General features: G+C 45.1%; 1 protein-coding gene across 4 annotated transcripts in view; it reads left to right on the top strand.

Annotated features, from left to right (window-relative positions):
* The first annotated feature begins 11445 nt into the window (after nucleotides 1-11445).
* Nucleotides 11446-16343, top strand: part of LOC140198411 (solute carrier family 45 member 4-like) — a 71776-nt gene continuing 66878 nt past the window's right edge. For 2 of the 4 annotated variants that reach the window (XM_072259511.1, XM_072259504.1), the window contains exon 1: nucleotides 11446-11824. The gene's annotated coding sequence lies outside the window, so the exon portion shown is untranslated. Of the gene's footprint in view, nucleotides 11841-16343 lie in introns of all 4 variants that reach the window. The other 2 variants (XM_072259523.1, XM_072259519.1) reach the window with 1 other exon arrangement.

Genomic DNA, 16343 nt, shown 5'->3' with positions numbered 1-16343 from the left:
GCAGAATATAGCATTAATGGTAAGACTCTTGGCAGTGTGGAGGATCAGAGGAATCTTGGAGGCCAACTCCATAGGACACTCAAAGCTGCTGCGCAGGTTGACTCTGTGGTTAAGAAGGCATACAGCGTATTGGTCTTCATCAACCATGGGATTGAGTTTAAGAGCCAAGAGGTAATGTTACAGCTATATAGGACCCTGGTCAGGCCCCACTTGGAGTATTGTGCTCAGTTCTGGTCACCCCACTACAGGAAGGATATGGAAACTCTAGAAAGGGTGCAGAGAAAATTTACAAGGATGTTGCCTGGATTGGGGAGCATGCCCTACAAGAATAGGTTGATTGAACTCGGCCTTTCCTTCTTGGAGCGGCGGAGGATAAGAGGTGACCTGATAGAGGTGTATAAGATGATGAGAGGCATTGATCGTGTGGATAGTCAGAGGCTTTTTCCCAGGGCTGAAATGGTTAACATGACAGTGCACAGTTTTAAGGTGCTTGGAGGTAGGTACAGAGGAGATGTCAGGGGTAGGTTTTTTTTATGAAGAGAGTGGTGAGTGTGTGGAATGGGCTGACAGCGACTGTGGTGAAGGCAGAGACAATAGGGTCTTTTAAGAGATTCCTAGACAGGTACATGGAGCTTAGAAAAATAGAGGGCTATGGGTAACCTGAGGTTATTTCTAAGTAAGTACATGTTTGGCTCAGGACTGTGGGCTGAAGGGCCTGTATCGTGCTCTATGTTTCTATGTTTTAATATCCCTGCATAATTCCTGTTAATGCTGCGAATCCTGTGAGAATTGCCAGTTCCAGATATCAGTTTCTCATTTATGTAAAAGGTCAATTGATAATCTGCGAACAAATTTGTTGTTTTCCATAATGAGAATATAATTTTCCAAAAAGGTTGGCCCTGGCGGCACCAATGATTTTTAGCAATCTAACGAATTTCTGAAACTGGAACTCTTTATGGAAAATATTCTATGCTTTGATTCTATCATAGTTTGGAGAGTGCAAATAAGTCATTCTGTTTGGTACCAATTGGAATATTTACTAAAATAGAGTTTAATTGGGTTTTTTTTAAATCTGGTAAGCAAGAAGTACACTGGTTGTGTAAAATCATCAGTTAGAGCTAGAAAAAAAGACAAGCAGAAAATTGTTGGAATTGCTCAAGCTGGTAGGTTAACTGCTTCATTCATTCCTCTTCTGCAGTGTATAAGACATAGGAGCAGAATTGGGCCTGCTCTACCTTTCAATCATGGCTGATCCTTTTTTTCCCCTCCTCAGTCCCAATCCCCGGCCTTCTCCCCGTAACTCTTGAGGCCATGACCAATCAAGAACCTATCAAGCTCTGCCATAATTACACCCAATGACCTGGCCTCCACAGCTGCCTGTGGTAATAAATTCCACAAATTCACCACCCTCTGACTAAAGAAATTTCTCTGCATCTCTGTTTTAAATGGATGCCCCTCTATCCTGAGGCTGTGCCCTCTTGACCTAGACTCCCCCGCCATGGAAAACATCTTTTCCACATTTACTCTGTCTAGGCCTTTTAATATTGGAAAGGTTTCAATGAGATCCCCCCTCATCCCTCTAAATCCCAGTGAGTAGACCCAGAGCTACCAAATGTTCCTCATATGATAACCCTTTCATTCCCAGAATCATCCTTGTGAATCTCCTCTGAACCCTCTCTAATGCCAGCACATCTTTTCTTAGATGAGGATCCCAAAAATGTTCACAATACTCAAGATGAGGTCTCACCAGTGCCTTATAAAGCCTCAGCATCACATCCCTGCTCTTATTTTGAAATGAATGCTACCATTGCATTTACCTTCCTCACCACTAACATCTACCTGCAAGTTAATCTTTGGAGTGTTCTGCACAAGGAGTCCTAAGTCCCCTTGAAAGGCGGGAGGAGAAGATGGCGACGCGATGCAGCGCGCGCAGCTCTCCGGTGAAATTATATCGTATTTGTAAGTAGGATGCCATGCACAATCCTGATTTGATGGAGACAGACGTGAGAAGCACAGAGGAACATCTGGAGAAAGTTCTGAAATGCCCAGTTCGCTGCCGCTGCTACTGTGCAATCGAGAATCTCCGGAGGGAAGGCCCCAAAATCCCCGGCTTTGCCTGCTGTTGGTGACCGAGGCTAGGGTCAAAGCATTTGGCAGAGATGATGCTTGGTACTCGGTGCCAGAGGGTTGGTCAGGGGCTCGAAGTTTTCGGACGACTCAGAGTCAGACTGTGGTCAGGTATGGCAGGGAGAGTTTTCTTCCTTCTCCCGTCTGCCTGAGATGTGGGACTTTCAAGAGACTTTGAACTTTTTTTACGGTGCCCATGGCCTGTTCTTCATCAAGTTATGGTACTGTTGCGCTGTTGTAATTATATGTTATAATTATGTGGTTTTTGTTAGTTTTTCAGTCTTGGTCTGTCCTGTGTTTCTGTGATATCACACCAGAGGAATATTGTATCATTTCTTAATGCATGCATTACTAAATGACAATAAAAGAGGACTGTGTGTCCTCATAATCTAATCTCAGATTTTTTGATTTTCTCCTGTTTAGAAAACAGTCTGCATATTTATTTCTACTACCAAAGTGCATGGGCATGCATTTTCCAACATTGTATTTCATTTACCACTCTCTTGCCCATTCTCCTAATCTGTCAAAGTCCTTCAGTAGCCTCATGTGCAGCACTTTGTCAAAGGCCTTCCGAAAATTCAAATATACAACATCCACTACATCCCCTTTATAGATCCTGCTTGTAATCTCCTCAAAGAATTCCATCGGGTCTGGCAGGCAAGATTTTCCTTTAAGGAAACCATGCTGCCTTCTTCCTATCTTGTCCTGTGTCACCAAGTACTCCATAACCTCATCCTCAACAATTGACATCTTCCCAACCACTGAGATCAGGCTAACTGGTCTATAATTTCCTTTCTGCTGCCTTTCTCCTTTCTTAAAGAGTGGAGTGACATTTGTAATTTTCCAATCCTCTGGCACCATGCCAGAGTCCAATGATTTTTGAAAGGTCATTACTAATGCCTCCATAATCTCTACTGCTATCTCTCACAGAACCCTAGGGTGCAGTTCACCTGGTCCGGGTGACTTATGTATCTTGAGGTCTTTCAGCTTTTTGAGCACCTTTTCCCTGTATTAGTAACTGCACTCACTTCTCTTCCCTCACACCTTTCAACATCTGGCACACTGCTAGTGTCTTCCACAGTGAAAACTAATGCAAAATACTCATTTAATTCATCTGCCATCTCCTTGTCCCCTGTTATTACTTCTCTAGCCTCATTTTCTAGAGTGTCATCACTTTTTTTTTACATACTTGAGAAAAGCTTTTACAATACACTTTGATCCCAAAGTAATTGATGGTCACAAGCACAAATGTCCTAAAAGGGAATAATATTGTAAACTAAAGGCCTGAGTCAAAGGGGAAAAAAGATAAAGTGATGCCAGAACAAGATTTTCATTTGCATTTTACAGATATGGTGTTTTCAAGAAGCGATAGGAGGTTCTCGATATGTGGATGAAACAAACAGCATGGAATGCAGTGAATTTTAAAAATGCCTAATTTGGAAATACTCTATGGTGAAATTACCGTGGACCTTTTAAAATTACCATTGATTGGGTAAACGTTAAATGTCCTACATATTAGGTACAGAAGCCCAATGGCTGAGGTTTCTAAAATCTACACTGACAGTATGTGTTAAGTGTTGTACAAAATGTATTTCTGCATCATTCAGACAGACATGGTTAAGGAAAGTTACTCGTACAATGAACCCAGAAGTAATGTTCATACTGATTGAGAGAAATAAAGAAGGAACAGTGACCAGCCCAATGATCAATAGTTGGGGTGTAAAGGAGAACTACTTTTGTGCAAGGTGATGCACCACCAAGTTACACAAAATTACATACAAAAGGTGAATGAAATAAGATGGATGACCCTCAATCTCACAAGATGTAACTAGATGCATGTTCCTCTCTCCTTATATAATAATGGGCACTATACCATTACTAGAAGTTATCACTGTAGAGCAGCACATATTCACGTGGTCCCCTGTATTTTATAGCATGCATGTTTGCATGAATGGGTATATATGGTGGGACTGAAGAAATTGTCTGTGCAATTACCTCATTATGTGGAGCAGTTCAGATATTCCACACTTACTGGAACACCCAAATGAGTTGATAAAACTGGCTAAACATTAAGAAAAGCATTAGAACATAGGAGGTAAAACGGTGTATGCCAACCAGTTCAATAGTTCCATTTAATATCAGAGAATGTATACAATATACAACCTGAAATTCTTACTCTCCCCAGAAAAAAACCCAAAGAATGAATGACAGAAAAATATAAGAACCCCAAAGCCCCTACCCGACTCCCATGCACAAGCAGTAGCAAGCAGCATCAACCCTCTCCCCACTTTCTAACATAAAGCATCAGCATTCCTATCACGCATGCAAAGTCAAAACCCCCAAAGAGAGATCATAGTTTACAGTCCATCAAAAACTAACTGTTCACTCCAACATTTCAACATTCCACAGGCTCTCCCTCTCTCTCACTAACAAGGGAGAGACAGATATCACTCCTTCCACAGCAACAGGGGAGACAGCAGTCACTATTGTGATGTTACAGTCAGTCTGAAACTTTGCTTTTTTAACTTGAGTTCCCCCGACTCGAGAATCAGCAAATCAATTACTGAGTGCAGAGCCCTCTGATAGCCACCCTCTTTGTCTTTGATGTTCCAACTCTCACAATGTTTCAGTATGCAACACCAGTGAGAATTTGTGTCCACATGGCTACACAGGCCCTGAAGGCGTCTGACTTCAGGCCAAACCTGGACATGCCGAAATGCGTCGATTGGCGAGCTCCAAGAACAGCAACATGCAGTCATACAGAACAGCATGTTTAGGTAGGAATAATTTAACTGTTTCATTAATGAGCTGGGAGAAGTCATCCTCTGGCACCACCTTTAGCCCCACCTCACTGGCTGATTTAAACTAATTACCTAATGAAAGTACAAATTAATTCCAAATTAGACCAAAATTCCTTTCTTGACATAATGACATGGTAAGAAAGCCAATAAAAAAGGAATTAATGCTGTAGCAATAGGAAATCTGATCAAATATCTTTTAACCTCATACATTAACTCAGTTTCCTTCCCCATACATGCTTCCTGATCTCAGTCCAGCAATCTTATGTTTCTATTTGACATTTGCAGGACCAGTATTATTTCATCTTTGTATTATATAAAGGAGTTTGGAGCTTTGATTATTACTTAACTATTGGCCCAAAAATTTAATGGAGATTGCTGTGTTCCTGAAAGGTGATAGTTAAATGCAAACCTGTGACCTTTCTCAGCTATATTTTTTGATTCTTTACACAAATGAGAAGCACTCATAATGACACTAGTCAGGTAGCTGGCTTCCCTTCTCACCTTGGTTACTGTCCACATGGAATTTGCATGTTCTCCCCATGACTGCATCGATTTCCGTCAGATGATCTGATTTCCCATACCTCCTAAAAATTTAATTGGGTATTCTTAAATTACCTCTTAGTATAGCTAATTTGTGAGAGAATTAAAGGGTGGTTAAGGAACATGTGAGGAAGAATAAATTGCAAAGTAACAGAACAATAAGGAGAGATTTTGGTGATATTGAGTGAATTAGTAAAGTTAAACATTGTTAAATTAAGTGAAATGAGCAAATCTTAAACTTAGCTGGAATACTTTATTCCTATACATAAATTAAAATAACTATAAATCATAATTAATTCTGCTTTTATATAATTATTAATATGTGCTTTTGCCGTGCCCACACAGCAAGTGCCAATTATTACATATTGCTCCTGAACTGAAAGTCTGATGGGTATTTCAGCAAGCACTTCAAAGTCAAACACATGACTGTGTCTGGAGTTGCGTTTAGGTATACACAGCAGTACAAGCATTGGTGAGACCACACTTGGAGTATTGTATGTAGTTCTGATCACCATACTATAGACAAGATGTGATTAGGTTATGAAGGTGCACAAAAGATTCACAAGGATGTTGCCAGTATTGGAGAGCTTCAGTTATGGGGACAGACCAGATAGGCTAGGATGGTTTTCCCTAGAGTATAGGAGGCTGAAGGGTGACATTATAGAGATAGAAAAATCATGAGGGACTTAGATAAGGCTCTTTTACCCAGGGGAGGCAAGTCTAAAAAAAAATGAGAGTGGAAATTTAGAGAGAAGAAAGATTTAAAGGGGGCTCAAGAGAGAAACTTTTCAAACAGAGGTTAGTAGTTGTGTAGAATAAGCTGCCAGAAGAAGAGGTAGAAACAGGAACTATTACAATACTTAAAAGACATTTGGGCAGGTACATGGATAGAAAAGGTTTAGAGGTATATAGTTGGCATGGATAAGTTGGATGAAGGGCTACTTTCCATGTTGTAAAACTCTATGACTCTAATTCTCTACTTTGAAGGACATTAGTTAGCCAGATAGATATTTAAAACAATTACTGTCACTGTTGCTAATATTAGCTTTAAAATATTTATTTAATTACTTATACTTACATTTCCCTGCCATTATGGAATTTGAATATGTTTCAATGTTGATGATCCTAACTTCCGATTACAGTATGCTGCCATTCCCTAAAAGATGCCCTTTCCTTCAATCAATGAAAATAACAGGAAAAATCAGAGCATCTGTGGATGTAAGCCTATGACAAAAATAAACTTAAACTAGAAAGTAAAACCTACAACAGGACAGCACAGTTCGGCCGTTTCAGCCCATGATGTCTGTGCCAACCATGATGCCAATTTAAACTTACCCACACTGACTGGACATGGGTCTACTTCCCTCCAACCCCTGCCTGTTCATATACCTACCCAAAAGCTTCTTACATGTTGGCATATCTGCTTCCACCACCTTCCCTGGCAGCACATTTCAAGAACCTATCATTCTCTGTTTAAAACAATAAATGCCCCACTAATCTCCTTTAAACTTTCCCTCTCACCTTAAATCTATGCTTTGTAGTATTTGAAATTTCCATCCTAGAGAAGAAGGTTCTGACCATCTACCCTATCTATACCTGTCAGAATTTTATATATTCCCATCAGGTCAGCATCTCAGCCTCCACCATTCCAGAGAAAACAATTTAAGTTTGTGCAACTCCTCCTTATAGTGAATGCACCCTTTCAATCATCAAGCTCTTGAATGAGTAGGGATAACTTTGTTCAACTTCACTCACCCCATCACTGAACTGTCCCCACAGCCTATGGACTCACTTTCAAGTGCTCTTCATCTCATGTTCTCAATATTTATTTTTTTTCTTTATTATATTTGTACAGTTTGTCTTTTGCACATTGGTTGTTGATCAGCCCTATTGTGTACAGTGTCTCATTGATTCTATTATGGTTCTTGGATTTATTGAGTATACCCACTAGGAAACAAATCTCCGGGTTGTACAAATTTACTTAGAATAGTCTTTAATCTGGGCAAAATCCTGGTAAATCCCCTCGAATCCTTTCTGTAAGAAGGCACCCAAAACTGCTTCAGAATGTGGCCAAGCTAAAGTTTATATGATTGCAACATCTCAACTTGTAAACTCAGTGCCCCAACCAATGAACATAACATAATATGCCTTCTTTATTACCCGATGGGCTTGTGTTGCCACTTTCAGAGAGCTATGGACTTGTACTATATTCCTTTGTGCATCCTCAGGGCCTTACCACTTACTCTTATATTTAATCTCCCTGACTGCAACACTTCACAACTTGTCCAGATTAAACTCCATTTGAAATTTCTCCACCCATATTTCTAACGGATCCACATTCTGCTTAAACCTTTTTCACCCATGTCCACTTTCTGCAACCCTGCCAACGTCTGTGTATCTGCAAATTACTAATCATCCCACCTACATTTTTGTCCAAAGTGTGTGTGTGTGTGTGTGTGTGTGATGTGTGTAACAAACAACAGAGGTCTCCAGCACTGGTCACAGACCACAAGTCAAAATAATACCCCCTGCTACTTCCCTCTTCTTTCTATGGCCAAGCAAATTTTTAATCCATCTCTGAAAATATACCCATACCAACTCATTTTGTGGTTGTTTACAATTATGTTGTCTACATAATCTACAATTGTGATTTATTATTGGTCAATTTTAAAATTACCATAGTTGTGTTCAGATCATGGGTTTGATTTATCTCTATGGTGGTTCGCTTCCCTAATATTTTACCTGTATCCCACCTTGGTGGTGGCATCTGTTAGTCTCGTGAGACCATGGATCTGCACCTGGAAAGTCTGTGTTCATGGTGAGGCGATGCTGGAATGTCCTCTCCAGGGTGCAGGCCTGGGCAAGGTTGTATGGAAGACCGACAGTTGCCCATGCAGCAAGTGTCCCCTCTCCACGACACCAATGTTGTCCAAGGGAAGGGCAAGGGCCGATACAGCTTCGCACCAGTGCCGTCGCAGAAGTTGCCAGAACAAGGTTGAAGGCAATGTCGGACTGCGTTAGGGACTCCAGCTCTGGATTTGTCCTCAAGTTTTACTCCCGAAGCCTCTCCCATGAGTGGGTATGGCCGCAAGGCAGCGCAGGTTTGAAATCAGAGTTTTCCCTCTCTTAGATGGACTGCCTTCCCATGCTGTCAGTAGAAACAGTTCCGCCAGGCTTAAAGGCTAAACCACATGAGAAGACCAGGAGTTGGACTTGGTTGTCAGAGGCAATTTGAGGCACATGCCGTGAGGAGCACTTTTTGGTGGTGGGAGCTTGTCCCCACTACCACTCCTCGGCTTGACAACCTTGGAATCAATATCCCACCTTACATCTATACTAAATCTTCCTCATCCGACCCACTGCCCATCCTGTTTTTCGTCTCCAATAAAGGTGTTACCTTTAGTTATGTCTTTTCACTTCTCACCCCGTTATGTTACTCCTTAAAATCTAAATCTACCACTGGATCGTCTGTGCCATTTGTTAAATCTGTCTCATGATGTCCACTGCACTTTGGCACATGATGTATCAGCAGGAGGTAATGCACTGGAGAAAGATATGATCACAAAAATTAGGAAGTCATAGTGCCCAGATGTGGAGAGTCATTTTATTGACATACAGAACAAGGCAGCCCTTCTGGCCCTTTGAGCCACGCCGCCTAGCCGTAACCCAGTTTTGTCTTAGCCTAATCACAGGATAATTTATAATGACCAATTAACCTACCAACCGATCGTAATTCCTAAATGGAGGATGAGTCTTCAAAAGGAAGATAAGTATTTTGCCAGCAGATGTCAACACAAGAGAAATATGATTACATTATAAGGTTTAAATAATTCACCAACTTCTTGTAAGCAGAATGGCTGCCAGCCTCTTGTCCCTTAAAAAAATATTATTTACAGGATGAGTGTATCCCAGCATTTACTAGATCTAGAGTTAGTAATGGTGAACTATCATTATGAACAAAAAAAAAATTGCTGGAAGAACTCAGTGGATTAGGCAGCATCTGTGGAGTCATAGGGTTACAGAGCAACACAGCATAGATTCAGACCTTTTGGCATAACCAGCCTATGCCAATCACATTATCCATCCAATTAACCCACTTCAGCCCATATCCCTCCAATCTTCACCCCAACATGTACCTATCCATTTTAGTTCTTCTTAAATGATGTGACTGTACCTTCCTCAACTACTGCCTGTTTTTTATTTTAGTGTTTTATTTATTAAGATACAATGTAGAATAGGCCCTTCCAGCCCTTCGGACCGTGCCACCCAGCGACCCCCGACAATTTACAATCATCAATTAACCTATAAACCAGTATATGTTTGGACTGTGAGAGGAAACCAGAGCGCCCAGAGGAACCCTACGCAGTCATGGTGAGAACATACAAACTCATTACAGAGACGGGAATTGAACCCAGGTCACTGGTACTGTAAAGTGTTGAGCTGACCGCTACGCTACACCGTACCACCCCTTGGCAGTAGGCAAGGTGGTGGGTTGAGGTTGTCTGGGAACCTGGAGTTAATGTGTACTGTTACCAGTCTCTTGAAGCGCTTCATGGTGGCAGATGTCACAGCCACCAGGTGGTAGTCAATAAGGCACATTTTGAGGTACTGGGATGAGAGTGGTCTTCTTAAAGCAGCTGGGAAAGTCAGATTGAAGCTGGGACAGGCTATGCAGAATGGACCAAGCACTGCTAATTTTTGGAAGGTACTACCTCCATTTACAACTGCACAAATATTCAATACAAATATTGGCAAAATAACTATCATATATACTCTTCTAGAAGTAAACTTTTTTTCCATTAAGCTGAAGGAGATAGCAACAATTGTTGAATTCCTTTAAAAGCAACACTTTCCAATGTACCTCTCAGAGGGTCGTGACACTACCAAGAGCAACTTAGTTGAAAACCTGAGGTAAAAAAATACACTGAAAGGGGGAGTGGAGGTAGCGAGGAAGGCAGAAGAGACAATAGGAGGAGTGAGGGAGAAGGGCACTGTTTGTTGTGGATGGCACATGCAGAGGGTAAAAGCGAAAGAATGGGGAAGTAAGAATGAGAGCAGAGGATGGGGAGAGGAAGGTTGCCAACTAGATAAAGGGTAGAGAAAAAAGATGACAAACAGCTAGAGGAGAATGAGAGGATGCTGCTGGTGGAGAGGGAAAGAGGTGGAGGAGAAGACCAAAGTGGTTAAGTGAAAAAGTATTGGAAGGAAAAAACAGGGAAAGGAGGTAAGGCAGGGGTTAGAGGAAATGATGTTGAAGATACGGAGAAATGTGGTAAAAAGGTGACAGGATCAGGAGTTGGGGACCAGGGCCTGACAAGAAGTAAATTTATATAGGTTGGCACAATATCATGGGTCAAAGGGCTATACCATTCTATGCTTTATAAGTTGAAATGGATGAGCAGTAGAGGACAGAGAGATTGGGATGTGGGAAGAAGGGGAAGACCAGAAACAAAAGAGCTGGTTAAGGGGATACTAGAAGCAGGGTAAGCAGAATATCATAATGAGATAAAAAAATATATATTTTGGGACATGTCTATTCCCCAATTATTATTCAGTCATTAAGTCTAGTCTGACTCGTCCCCCCTTCCTGATACAGAAGTAGACTGCCAGGCCTTTCTTCCGCACAGGTACTTCTACTACCCAGGTTGGGGCCTGGCTGGGTTTGAACTCAAGACCATCTACCTTAAAAGTCCAGTGCCAACGCCACTACACCATCAGTTGGCCCCTATTCCCGATACTGTGGTTTAAAGAAGGGGGGAGGGGGGAAGGAGGGTATATAAACACTTAAAACTCCATTGTTTAGATGGCTAGCAGTTTAATGCTAAGGGGGGGGGGAGAAATGAGGTCTAAGGTAAAGACGGTAAACCGACGACGCATTTCGAAGTTCTTTTTGACATTGTGAGGTGTGTCAATAAGGAATAGGAAAGAGGTTGGTGAGGAAATAGAGGAGGAAGAAACTATGTGAGAGAGCTGGGCTGGAAGAGTCTAAGCAAGGAGCTCCCAACCTGAGATCCACGGACCGTTCGGTTAATAGTAGGGATTCATGGCATTAAAAAAAAGTTGGGAACACCTGATAATATCGAGGGTAAGGAAAGGTGAACACGCCTGCGTCCCACCAAGGCTCCGAGGCTGGCGCTCGTCACCGGAAGTTGTCGTTAACGGCTGATTCTTCTCTTTAAAAATCCTCCCCCGGCGCTGCCAGAGCCAGTAAACGGAGAGTGCGCCGTTAAGCTCGGTACTGAGCGCGGCCACCACAGCAACCCACTGTTCAGCGAGCCGGCCCGGCACGGCACAGCAACGGACGGACGACCGTCGGAGGCCACCCCGCTGCTTTACCTGTCCGTCCGCGTGAAGAGGTGGGAGATCCGCAAGGTGGTAAAGGAGAGGGGTGGGGAAGATAGAGTGACATCGCGACTATCGGATGCTCGAGCGGAAGGGTGCAGGTCGGCTGGTGGCAGGTGGGAGGATGGGTTAGATCAGAGAGCGGCATGGGGGGGGGGTTAGATCCGAGAGCGATATTGAGGGAGGGTTTAGATCAGAGAGCGGTATTGAGGGGGTTAGATGAGAGAGCGATATTGAGGGGGGTTTAGATCAGAGAGCGATATTGAGGGGGTTAGATTAGAGAGCGGTATTGAGTGGGTTAGATCAGAGAGCAGTATTGAGGGGGGGTTAGATCAGAGAGCGGCATGGGGGGGTTTAGATCAGAGAGCGATATTGGGGGGTTTAGATCAGAGAGCGATATTGGGGGGTTTAGATCAGAGAGCGGCATGGGGGGGTTAGATCAGAGAGTGATATTGAGGAGGGTTTAGATCAGAGAGCAATATTGAGGGGGGTTTAGATCAGAGAGCGGTATTGGGGGGGTTAGATCAGAGAGCAGTATTGAGAGGGGGTTTAGATGAGAGAGCGGTATTGAGGCGGGGTTTAGATGAGAGAGCGGTATTGAGGCGGGGTTTAGATGAGAGAGCGGTATTGAGGGGGGTTTAGATGAGAGAGCGGTATTGAGGGGGGTTTAGATGAGAGAGCGGTATTGGGGGGGGTTAGATCAGAGAGCGGTATTGAGGGGGTTAGATCAGAGAGCGGCATTGGGGGGTTAGATCAGAGAGCGATATTGAGGGGGGTTAGATCAGAGAGCGATATTGAGGGGGGTTTAGATCAGAGAGCGGCATTGGGGGGTTAGATCAGAGAGCGATATTGAGGGGGGTTAGATCAGAGAGCGATATTGAGGGGGGTTTAGATCAGAGAGCGGCATTGGGGGGATTTAGATCAGAGAGCGGCATGGGGGGGTTAGATCAGAGAGCGGCATGGGGGGGTTAGATCAGAGAGCGGCATTTGGGGGGTTTAGATCAGAGAGCGGCGTGGGGGGGTTAGATCAGAGAGCGGCATTGGGGGGTTAGATCAGAGAGCGATATTGAGGGGGTTAGATCAGAGAGCGGCATTGGGGGGTTAGATCAGAGAGCGATATTGGGTGGGGTTTAGATGAGAGAGCAGTATTGAGGGGGGTTTAGATGAGAGAGCGGTATTGAGGGGGGTTTAGATGAGAGAGCGGTATTGAGGGGGGTTTAGATGAGAGAGCGGTATTGAGGGGGGGTTAGATGAGAGAGCGGTATTGAGAGGGGGTTAGATGAGAGAGCGGTATTGAGGAGGGGTTAGATGAGAGAGCGGTATTGAGGAGGGGTTAGATCAGAGAGCGGTATTGAGGGGTTTAGATCAGAGAGCGGCATGGGGGGTTTAGATCAGAGAGCGATATTGAGGGGGGGTTTAGATCAGAGAGCGATATTGAGGGGGGGTTAGATCAGAGAGCGGCATTGGGGGGATTTAGATCAGAGAGCGGCATTGGGGGGATTTAGATCAGAGAGCGGCATGGGGGGGTTAGATCAGAGAGCGGCATTGGGGGGTTAGATCAGAGAGTGGCATTTGGGGGGTTTAGATCAGAGAGTGGCATGGGGGGGTTAGATCAGAGAGCGATATCGGGGGAGGTTAGATCAGAGAACGGCATTGGGGGGGTTAGATCAGAGAGCGGCATGGGGAGGTTAGATCAGAGAGCGGTATTGAAAGGGGGTTAGTCAGAGAGCGGCATTTGGGGGTTTTAGATCAGAGAGCAGCGTTGAGGGATTAGATCAGAGAGCGGCGTTGAGGGGGGGATTAGATTAGAGAGCAGCATTGTTGGGGTTTTAGATCAGAGCAGCGTTGGGGTGAAGGTTGGAGCAGAGCGCGGCATGAGGGGAGGTTTAGATCAGAGAGCGACATTCTGAGGGGGTTTTAGGGCGGGGTGTGGGGTCATGGGTGGGGGTTAGAGCGGGGTGTGGGGTCAGGGCAAGGTGTGGGGTCATGGGCGGGGGTTAGGGCAGGGTGTGGGGTCATGGGCGGGGGTTAGAGCGGGGTGTGGGGTCATGGGCGGGGGTTAGAGCGGGGTGTGGGGTCGTGGGCGGGGGTTAGAGCGGGGTGTGGGGTCGTGGGCGGGGGTTAGAGTGTGGTGTGGGGTTGCGGGTGGGGGTTAGAGCGGGGTGTAGGGTCGCGGGCAGGGGTTAGAGCGGGGTGTAGGGTCGTGGGCGGGCATTAGAGCGGGGTGTGGGGTCGTGGGCGGGGGTTAGGGCAGGGTGTGGGGTCGTGGGCGGGGGTTAGAGCGGGGTGTGGGGTCGTGGGCGGGGGTTAGAGCGGGGTGTGGGGTCGTGGGCGGGGGTTAGAGCGGGGTGTGGGGTCGTGGGCGGGGGTTAGAGCAGGGTGTAGGGTCGTGGGCGGGCGTTAGGGCAGGGTGTGGTATCGTGGGTGGGCGTTAGGGCAGGGTTTGGGGTCACGGGGGGTTAGAGCAGGGTGTGGGGTCGTGGGTGGGGGTTAGGGCAGGGTGTAGGGTCATGAGCGGGCGTTAGAGCGGGGTGTGAGGTCGTGGGCGGGGGTTAGAGCGGGGTGTGGGGTCGTGGGCGGGGGTTAGAGCGGGGTGTGGGGTCGTGGGTGGGGGTTAGAGCAGGGTGTGGGGTCATGGGCAGGGGTTATAGCAGAGTGTGGGGTCACGGGGGGGGTTAGAGCAAGGTGTGGTATCGTGGGTGGGGGTTAGAGCGGGGTGTGGGGTTGTGGGCGGGGTTAGGGCAGAGTGTGGAATCAGGGAAGGAGAGCAATCATGGTAGAGAATAAGAATGTCCAGTGGGGGTGGGGCATTGTGGGTACTGTTTCAGGGTGGCGGGGGCTTACAGGGGACTGGATCAGGGGGTGTTGAGGGGGCTAGAGCAGCGTGGGGGAATGTTGGAATTGAGCAGGGTACAGGATATATGGGTTGAGGGGAACTGGAGCAGGGTGGGTGGGGGTTGCGTGAGACAAACAGGATGACAGCGATTGCGTGGGGCAAGCGGGGTTTGGGGGGAGTGGTGGGGGTCTGGAGCAGGGTGGGGGGGTTGAGGGGGACTAGCACAGGGAGGGAGGTTTGAAAGGGGATTTGAGCTCAGTAGGGAGTAGAGCAGAGGAGTGAAGTTTGGGGATAGCTGGAAAAGATACAGATTTGCTATGGGAGGCTGTCGGAGAAGCGGTGCACTTCAGATGGTGTATGTGAATTGGGGCGGATGTGTTAAGTAGAGGGCGGCTATAGGGGAGTGGATTGTGGAGATGAGTGGGATGGGATGTAGGAGGATGGAAGCTGTTGTGAGAGAAGGGGAGTCGTAAGGCTGGAGGGTCAAGTTTTGGGGCAGGGCAGGCCAAAGGATGAAGTCAGTAGGGGGAAATGAGACCTAAGGGAGTTGGCAGCTGGGACTCTAAAGCTGGCAGATGGAGTGGAATAGGTGGCGGAGATGTTGCAACAGAAGGTGAAGGAGAGAAGAGGAACGAAGGATGGATGCAGATTTGCTGGGCAGGATATAGAAGTCTGCTGCAAATATGCGACAGTGTACCAGGATAGTGTGTGATGGGTACATCAGCTGGATGGGGGTGGGGGCAGTGAAAGGTTGATGGCTTATCATGAAGCGAGCTGCAGACTTTTTCAGGGTGACGCAAGCTGATGTCCTCAGGAGGGCGGCGGTGCTGTTACCCAGCTGAATCTAGCTTCACATCAGCCTCTAGTAAGGGTAGCCAGGGCTGCAGTGTGGTGGGAGCGTCTAATGCAAATTTTTTTTAAAACAGAAACATTGCTCAAATGCCTAATTCTGAAGTATATTAAATGTTAGTGATGCTCTAATTTGTCCTTCTCCTACTGGAGCTTATAGTTCAAATATTCCTAAACTGCTTATTTATTCAGTGATCTCTTTTGGTGATCTGATGAATCTGTCTATTCAGAGTTCTCAACTGAAGCATAACCATATCCAGTGTTTAACAGCTACATGTTTTTAATTGTTAGTATTCTGTTTATTTGGTGTTTGATTTTGATCCCAGTTTGGTTGTATATTATGCTCGTAAATTCTATGCATTTCAGCTTATTTTATACAAAGACTTCAATTATTTGTCCAGGGATTTGAATCCCTTTATTACTGGGTTAGTTTGAGAGAAGTGGTGTAAAGATGAAACTTCACAATCTTTTTTGTCTCCAAAAGTGAAACCTATAAGGCACATTGATAATGCATTCCATTTAAAAAAAAACAGGGGAAAATACTTGGAAAATCCAGCCCCTTTTAAATGCTTAGGGTGTGTTTTAGAATGCTTCGAGCGTTTCTATTGGTAAGCTTTGCATTATTCTATTTGTCACATAGTTAGGATTAGATTAGCCATTAAGGTCAAGACATGCTTGCATAAAATCACATTTACAGTTGCATAATTGTTTACTATAGGAATCTGTTTCTAAATCTTAAATCTGCTGGTTTAAGGTGTTGTTAGCCATGTGAGGTTTTGCAATCTGGACTGAAGTGAGAATGCTAAGTAAACAAGGATGGTCTAGTCTTTTCATGATTTTTCTGAAAT

The sequence above is a fragment of the Mobula birostris genome, chromosome 1 (assembly GCF_030028105.1).
Source record: "Mobula birostris isolate sMobBir1 chromosome 1, sMobBir1.hap1, whole genome shotgun sequence".
NCBI lineage: Eukaryota > Metazoa > Chordata > Chondrichthyes > Myliobatiformes > Myliobatidae > Mobula > Mobula birostris.
The sequence above is the reverse complement of the archived record's forward strand: the minus strand, read 5'-3'. Positions and strand labels throughout refer to the sequence as shown.